This window comes from Pinus tabuliformis, chromosome 9 (assembly GCF_031772625.1).
Source record: "Pinus tabuliformis cultivar Carrire ecotype Pingquan chromosome 9, CPIR1, whole genome shotgun sequence".
NCBI classification, from domain to species: Eukaryota; Viridiplantae; Streptophyta; class Pinopsida; order Pinales; family Pinaceae; genus Pinus; species Pinus tabuliformis.
Window position 1 is genome coordinate 1,218,239,388 of NC_142307.1, and position 10,106 is coordinate 1,218,249,493.

The following is a 10,106-nucleotide window of genomic DNA, read 5'->3' on the forward strand; positions in this document are numbered from 1 at the left end:
CTCTTACAGGTTAATAATTAATACCTTAAAAAATATAGTTGATATTTCTCTCACATTTGGAAGTCTCGTACATGATAAGGTTTTGTACTAATACTTTGGACTACCACTTTTATTCTTTGAAACCTCACTCTTGTATAATTAAAACATCATAATTAAGATGTAAAATAATTGCCTTAAATTTCCTTATTACCTCATCTATATCTAAAAATACTCAACTAAGTATAATAACTTCAAAATACCTCAATGACTTAAACAAATGAGTAAATTCTTATTTATGTATAACTAGGTTGTAAAATAATTACATTATAAATATCTTTTGCCTTCTACCTTATCTGTACCTAACAACATTTAATTAGGTATAATACGTCTTTAATAAGTCGAAAAATGAATAAATACTCATTTACATGTATTAAGAAAAACCATTTTTTGAAATATTAAAATTAAAATTACATATATTAAAAGGACAAATACCCAAGCTTGAACCTTCTATTAAGAAAAACCATTTTTTCAAAATATTAAAATTAAAAATACATATATTAAAAGGAAAAATACCTAAATTTGAATCTTGTGAAAACTTATAAGATTGTAAATTAAAACAAGTATTTTACTTTTTTATTTTTATTACACCCACCCTCATTGCCTTTCTAGTAAGAAATAGACCATTAGCTAGTCATAATGGAGAAATGTAAAATAGAGACTTATTATGTAATAATATAATATTAATATTTATTAATTATTTTTTAATTAATAAATATGTTAATATTATTGAAATTGATTAAATTTATTTTGAGTCGTTCAAAAGAATGATTGTTATTTTTTTATTATTTAAATTTAATTTTTGTAAGTTACATGTTGAATTTATAATTTATAATTTTGTTTGTTATATGATTTTGAGAGTTATGAAATACCTTACTCTTAGTCTACTTTACTCATTACTCAGATGAGACTTGGTAATCCCTAAGTGTAATCACCCATAAAGAGCTACCTTTTAAGGCCAACAAAAATTTGCATTATATTACATTACAATATTTATTTTATAGTAAAATTATATAATAGTTTAATAAAAAATTATTAAAAATACATTATGTAATATTATATTATATTTTTTATATATATATAATTGTACCAAATAGATCTACACAAAAGGATCATTGTACCAAATAGATCAGTGATCACTACGTCCACAAAATAATTGTACATAGATTAGTGATCACAGATTACCAAATAGATCTACACGAGAATAATTGTACCAAAATAATTGTACCAAATAGATCTACACTATACCAAATAGATGTACACGAGAATAACTGTACCAAAATAATTGTACCAAATAGATCTACATAGATCTACACTAGAATAATTGTACCAAATAGATCTACACAATAGATCTACATGAGAATAATTGTACCAAATAGATCTACACGAGAATAATTGTACCAAATAGATCTACTACACAAAAGGATAGGTCAACCGTAGAGCCTAATCTCAAGAGTGTAATTGTACCAAATAGATCTACACGAGAATAATTGTACCAAATAGATCTACTACACAAAAGGATAGGTCAACCATAGAGCCTAATCTCAAGAGTGTCGAGAGAATTGAACCCGTGACCTCTCAATAAAAGGTGCATTTAACAATAGAGACTCGACCAACTAAGCTAATCCTCATGGTTACCAAAGAAATTATATAATATTTTATGTAAAATCAAATGCATATTATTATCCTTATGTAACATTTTAGTCATTAATCGATATTTTTTTAATAAAGAGATAATTTATCCTAAAATCAATTCAGAAGTCAAATATATAAAGCTTATTTTAATGAACATATTACATAAATATGCTTTGTGAAAATATATAGAAATTTTATATTAATAAAGCTCATGTACTAGGCACAAGATTACATTAGAAATACAAAAAATGGGCTTCCCACCCACCATTGATGTTCATAGGAGAACTGGCATAACATTTTAACACACACACATATATATATGATAGAAGTCCCCTAAAAGTAAGAAAACCGAAAATTTCATACAAAAAATACTTTTAAACATATGACTCTCCCTCCTCCTAGGAGGGGACTTCCATCATTTCTATAACATGGACATTTAACCTTGGTAGAGGAAATTGAGATGCATTGTCAAAGTTATTGACTAAAGCAGAGGAGTGCTTTCCTACAATAATAGTGAGCCCCATCTCATCAGTTTATAGCTAGAGCTTGTTGATGTCATCTTCTGCTGGTTGAGGATTCAAGTTTTGATCAATTAAGACGTCCATACTGGTTGAGCTTGTAGTAGCTAATTGACTATATTTGAATTGAAATTGCAATATTTCCCCTCGAATATCTTAAAGAGTTCACTCTTAGGAAGGCGGAGAAGGCACACTATGAAAGGAGGGCCTCCCCAAAATGTTAACAGACTTCCAATGCACTAAACCTTGCAAATTGACTGAAATAACATGATAATAATTTATGTGGCCACAATGATATTGAATGCACCACAAGGAAATCAAGAGTTTGATGTCGAACATAATTATCCCAAAGAACATAGGGAAAAGTAAAGTGCCCTTATTGAATTCAAGAAACAATAGCCCAATGAGATCTAGAGTGAGGAGGCCATTGCATGGGCCTATGACAGAGGCCTCCACCAAAAGTGGGAAGACAAGAGTAAAATTCCAAGAAAAGTAATTCAATTGCATAGGAAAGAACAAAAAAATAAAGGATCTTATCAACGGCTCTGCTATACCATACTGTGTCATGGATTCCCCGGACTCCACTCAACAAAGAGGATGAAAACTAACATATTGCATGCCCCAAACAATAACAAACACATAAAATTTTGATAAATGCTCACCCATGATCTCTAATGTACCTTCCCTTACCACATAAGACTTGAACTCATCTTGAAAAAGAATATGAGAAACATTAACAATCAAAACTTCAACACGAGTAGAAATAGAAATATCAAACTACAAGATACTGCCTCCACCCACTCTCTAGAAGAAAATCAAAACATTTCGATCCAGGATCCTATTATTAAAGCTTGCAACCATGGGGATGCAAAGGGGGATCCCTCCATAGATTCATCCCACCATGATTTATAACAACAATAACAAACTACACACATGCCATTACCTTAACCTCTCTCCACATAGCCTCTGTTCCCCACAATTTGAAGGGGTATACGCCCTTATATAAAGATTCCTTTTAGTGCTCTTGCTACCATAGGGTTGAGAAGGATACCCACAAAGCAAGACAATGATATCTATAACTCACCTCCAATGATCTTCAAGTAGTTGTTGGTAAGAAAATTGACATTTGAAGAAGATTTGCCAACATATCTTTGTGAATCATAATATGGCCATATTCTAGGATTGGGTGGAGGATAGAGAGTTTTAAGGTCCATGGATACAAAGGTGTTCCATAACATTGAGTTTTACTCACTAGCTAAAACTTTGGTTGTTGTTGTGGAAGAGCAAAGACAATGTCCCCAAAAGTCTATTGACCATTTAAGAAGACTTGAGACCAAATTCATTATTATCTACAAGGTGATATTTGGTCTCAACTTCAAAGTTTATGGTATCTATGTTGGAAAAGAGGAAACAATTGAGTTCACTAGCTCTAATCCTATCATTGATTGATAATGAGAAGGATGGAAAACAAACTGGCTTCAAGAAAGGAAAACAAATTGGCTTCAAGAAAGACCAAAAGGCTTACCCCAATAGGCCTTATTAATAATTTTTTATATTAATGTCATATTTTGATATTTATATTGCTATATATATGGTTATTTAGTTATTTACCAATCTTTTTAAATCTATAAATATTTATAAGATTTTTTTTTAACTATGTAAATCTTTTTTAAGTTTATGAGTTATCTTAATGCATCTATTAACTTAGTTATCTTAATGCACATTTCTAATTTTCCTTTTAACAAATTTCAAGCTCTTTATATTTAACCTTTATATATAATGCAAATTTTGTCCAATTATCAATATATACAAAGATAATTATTATTTTAATTTTTATTATGAAAATGAAAAAATAAGTCTTATACCACCATCATAAAATCAAATAAATAAAACTTAACAAACAATCACTTTCAACAATGTTTCTATTATTACACCATAAGGTGTAATTATTATTTTAATTTTTATTATGAAAATGAAAAAATAAGTCTTAGACCACCATCATAAAATCAAATAAATAAAATTTAACAAATAAAATTTAACAAATAATCACTTTTAACAATTTTTCTACATGTCATCCTTGTACGCCATAAGATTATATGTTAGACGATTGCAAAAGTTTTAGCAGTTCGAACAAGGTGGTTATAAATTCATTATAGAAACGGTTTGTGGACTTCTTTTTGAAACTCGATGTTCTTTCATTCTTCTAGGTTGGGCTTTGGATCCCTCTGCGTTAACTAGTCAACTTGATTCCGAGTCCGTCTGCAATAAGCACACAAGCTAGGAGATAATGGATGACACAAGTGGAAGTGAAAGTGAGGATACAATTCTGCATGAAACAATGGGGTTTCAAGTGCGGAGGAGACTGATAATGCAACAATACGACAGAAGATGTGTGAATTGGGAGTTATAGGATGCATTCTCGATGACGGTATGTTGTTGCATGTAATCTGCCTTGATGCACTAGCCTGCGAAGGACTGGTTTGAATGGAAGCAGTTGTTGTTTCTTATCGATATTATTTGTTGCAGTGCTATTCTTTTTCATATTGTTTGGTCCATCAATCACTTGAAAGAGGTCGCTCTGACAGATGGTAAAGAAGTAGTAGTAATATATGTCTATATCAACGATAAAGAAACATATATGCATGATTATGCTCTCGCTACTACTATAAATTTCATAATTTTTTAATCAACGGAGTAAAGATCGAAGTATCGGTCAGGACTTCATTTTTTAACTCTTCGCTTCTTTCATTGCTTTTAGAACAACCTTCATTCTTTCATTCTTCTAGGTATGGTTTTGTATCCCTCTGCATTAACTAGTCATCTTGATTCTAGGTCCGTCTGTAATAAGCACAAAAGCTGGGAGATAATGGATGACACAAGTGGAGGTTAAAGAGAGGAGACACTTCTGTGTGAAACAATGGAGGATTCAGGTGAGGAGAAGACTAATAATGCAACAATGGGGCAAAAGTTGTGTGAATCGGGAGTTATAGGACGCGTTCTCGATGACGGTATGTTGTCGCATGTAATCTAATGTGATGCACTAATTACTTTGGGTGATCGACTATGGTTGTCTCAAGTGAAAACCGAACCTGTGGTTGAGTTGTATGGCGATTATTTCTTTACCGACTATGTACACAATGTCGTATACATCATGGTTGGTAGGTTTAATTTAGCTTGTACTAGAGTAATAGTATAATGAATAGGAAGAAGCTGCAGCTCAGGTCTTAATGTTGGATGAAGATGATGATTTTGAGCTTTAACTTTGATGGCTTATATGGATAAAGATAGTGGTATTTTATCAGTTTGTCTTCAATGAAGCAAAGCAACAATCTTTATCTAGTGTTTTTATTTTGCCTCTAGACGTGAGAAGTACAAAGCTTGCTAGTCCCCCGGGCTTTGAACCCTTCATCAAGGTGCCAATTTTTTTTATAAACTTATTGAATTTCGACATATGTTATATTGTCTTTTGGTTGCAATGTATAAACTCTCAGTGCATTCTTGCCAAGACACTGTGAAAAATTATGTTTAAGTAGGTTTAATTTGTATTTCGTCATAATATTTATTTATACTATGTGGAATTAATGCTCTCATTATTACGATTTTGACAAATTCGCGTGATCAGGTTATGACGAATGTTGACGCGCCAGGTGGACAGTATCTGCATGGGTATGCTAAAATCTTCCGTAACCTACGTCAAATTTATGAATAACCAGGCAAGCAATATATCTAATTTAATCACAGCATCGATTTTTACATTGTACAAGTTATGTGTGGGAAATGACGTAGACATAGGTGTCATGGTTTTCACTCTCGATCAAATATGAGGTAATCTTAGTAGTAATTATCAATTTTTGATATGTTTCTTTGTGCTATATCCTTAGATGCGCCGTGCCAGAGATTGGTTGACCATGAACCTCCAAGAACGGTTGGCCGCATGATAGTTTTCACAATGTTCACGGCCACAACAACTCAGAACATATATGTGCCTATCACGAGGGAGAACTTCAGTACCAGAGATTTGGCCGCTAGGAATGCCATTGGACCGCCTCTGGCTGCAACCATTTTCTATATCAAACATGAAAATGAGAACGATGGCGATGGTGATAATGAATCTCCCAGAACCGATCGAAATGAGAAAGCACCACATGGTAAGACTCACTATGCACTTCCAAAACCCATGGATACAAGCAAAATCCTTTTCAATTTAATCCAACCCTAGGAATTTCGGCCCACATCTGTGCCCAGCTCGCTGGAGAAGAAATAGGGAATGATGTTAAAAATGACTCAGCCATAGGTACCATTCGAATTCGAATTCCGATTACATATTACAAGCGTGAAGATAATGATTCTTCCGCAAGTAGCACTGAACAGATATCTTGCAAGCACGAAGATGATGATTCACCAGGTAAGCAGAGTGATGATGAATCAGCCACTCCATGAACATTATGTTTTTCCCTCTCAAAATCAAACAAAAAATATGTCATAGTTTCTTTGTATGATTATTACATAATGTCCTATAGACTCTGCGTTAGGTAGAGCAGGGAAAGCAACACGTAGCTTGTACCAGTTGAACACTTATTTTCTTTTCATGAAGTAGAGATGTGTTGTGGTCAGACGAGCATCTTCAATATGCTATTTCCTGATAATTGTGTGTAATCTTAATGTTATCTACTAAGTGCTTCTAGTTAATGGGGCCTTGATTTGAGCGTTCAATATATTTTTATCCTTTATTAAAGTATTTATTTTTGTATCTACGTTAGATAGACATGTCACGCTCAATATATTTTTATCCTTTATCAAAGTATTTTTTTGTTGTATCTACGTTACATAGACATGTCTATGAAATGGTTCCAGTCAATGAGGTCATTGAGTTGAGCTTTCAATATAATTTTTTTCCTTTGTCAAACTTTTTCCTGAAACTTTTTTATAAACTTATTGAATTTGGACATATTTTATATTGTCTTCTAGTTACAGTTTATAAACTCTCAGTGCATTCTTGGCAAGACACTGACAAATTATGTTTTAGTTCCAATTTTTTTTGCTCTCAAATCAAACAAAAAAAAATGAGAGTTTCTTTGTAGGACTATTACATAATATCCTACAGTCTCTGCCTCAGGTAGAGCAGGGGAAGCAACATGTAGGTTGTACCAGAATAATAGTATATTGTTGAACACTTATTTTCTTTTCATGAAGTATAGATGTGTTGTGCTCAGACGGGCATCTTGAATAGGCTATTTCCTGATCATTGTGTGTAATCTTAATGCTATAGATATGTCTACTAAGTGGTTCCAGTTAATGGGGCATTACTTTGAGCGTTCAATATATTTTTATCCTTTATCAAAATATTTTTTTTTGATGTATTTGTGTTCTTCAATTTATGCTTTGAGACATTTCCTTTGTAACATTTGATGCTATTTTTATCCTTTATCAAAGTATTTTTTTTGATGTATTTGTGTTCTTCTTTAAGACGTTTCTTTTGTAACATCTGATGCAAATGTTAGTTATATCGCTGCATAAGGGTGACATCTAGAGAGGACGTGCTTCTATTAGTTCATATATACCCAACTGTTTTTCTTTTTATCTATTGCCAGCTTTTGTTTTGCATATACGAATTACTACAGACGTCACCCTGCCCCTAGGGTAGGGCTCCATTGCGAGGTTTCGAGTCATCATTCGGTTGTGTTGCGTACAGGAAATGTGATTAATGGAATTTACTAGCATTTGATGGCCGCCTCCTTTTGCACAAGTTTGATGACATGAAGGCTAGCATCTAGGGGATGTATTGACACTACGTTGGTTCACGTTTTGATTTGATGTGTGCATTTATGTTACTACGAAGATTTTTGCTTTTGGAGAGAATTTCATTCCTGAGTCCTCATCTTTGGAATTTTATTCCTTGTTTGAAACCTATTTCCTAGAAAAGCGTGTGTAGATGTTTTATTCTATATCCTTAAACCCTATGATCATATCCTTGTGTTGCGTCACCCTGCGTAAAGCCCCCTTAATGTAAATTTCCTATTCCTTCGATTGTATGGTTATCTTTGTTGCTTTGGAGGCATTCCCTGGTAGGTTTGATTTTCAGCAATGGCTTGTAATATGAAGAAGAAGGGAATTCCAAACATGAGTAAGGCAATCCTGCATTCAATACTTTTAGGATCTTCATTTTTTTCTTGGTGACAATTACAGAATTTAACATGCAATGACGAGCTATTAATTGTGGGCCTCCATGAAAGGCAAGGGAACATCAAAGACACCACAACAATATTCCAAGGTTATCCCTTTGAGTGATGGTGTATTGCATATTTCCTTGTGATAGAAATAACTTTTCAGTCAAAGATATTAGTGGGGTAATTATGGTTGCCTTAACTATGGTTTACTTCATTGCTTCTTCCTCTGATTACTAGAATTCGTTGTTGCAACTCATAATGTTCTTCTTCTTGGATGTTTTTGTCTTATTTATTTATTTATTTATTTGAGGGGAGAAATCCTTTACAATATTGGATTTAGAATTCAATGGCCTCTAGCTATGATGTTTCCACTGAGGGGCAATAAAGTCATATACAAAATCTCCAATTTATCATGGAAACAATTTTTAACGCAGTAACATGACTTCATACCTCGATATATATAACAAGTGCCACAGCACTAGCGGAAGTCTCTGCCGAGAAAGGATTCTGCCACACCAGAAATGGTAGATTGAATATAACTGATGATATTTATGTATTATAAACATATAATCTGTAGAAGAAATGCTCTGCGAGACTCGAAAATAGCAATATAGTATTATTTTTGTTGTTTATTTTCAAGCTATTATTCAATTATATCTGCTAAATAACTAAGAAACCGGAAAATACTTTTTAAGAAATATAAGAATTTCAAGTTGATGTTGCAAGGGAAAGTATAATTAAAAATTAAATTTTATAATTAAAATGAAATAGTTTCTTTTGAGGTAGCTACTGTTGAGCTATTGCTTAACCTTTGCTTTTCTTTCGTTGGCTTTGATTTGCTATTGCCTTGCTTCAGGTAGGGAAGAGAGCGTAGCGGCAGGAACTCTCGCTTAGGGAGGGTAGAGAGCTTTGCTTCACTTTGTTATTCTTCCCCTTATTGTGATAATTTTGAGGATTGACCATGTTTTGTTGGGAAAAATATTAGCCTTACCGCTACCACTAGTGAAAGAGATCGGCTTAGACCTCGTCTCAAGGTTTCGCCTTCTATTCGACTTCGCCCAGTCTTACAAGAGCTTACATTTGACAATAGCATAGTGGACCTTTCCTTTAAACCCACTGCTGTGTTACATATATAAAAGTAAAAAAAGGAGTTTTCCAGACCATAAGTTCTGGACAACTAGGTGTTATATGTTAGTTTATTTACAAAATATGTTAGTTTATTTTATTAAATATGAATGACAACCAAAATTTTATACCTAAAAATGTGGGCACACATATTGCCCACTTGTCCATAATGCGATAAGCATGACATGCATGTCAAATTCTGATAAGCATGGCATGCATGTCAAATTCTAGAAATTTCGAGGTGTTATTTTGCCATGGAGTATTAACGTGGGGTTTGTTTCACAGATTAGGGGTTATGAGTCTATATGACTCACTTAATTGTTTCATCAACCAAGTTAATAGGGTATGTTGGGGAAAATCATAGTGTGATCACAAGTTCATATGTGCACCAAGAAACTGCAACTGGATGCGTTCAGTTTTAGGGAGCTTTGTTCTACGGCCACAAATTGAATGCGCAGAGCAGAAGGTGATATCATTTGACCTAACTGGTAACGATTATACTTGAATGCTGCTGAATGGGGGGACTGAGCTCTGTAAAAGACCGAAAACACTATTCACAACCTTCACTAGGGCATATGCTTGTTTCTCTATTGGTGAGTATCTAAATTCATAGTCTTGTAGAAAT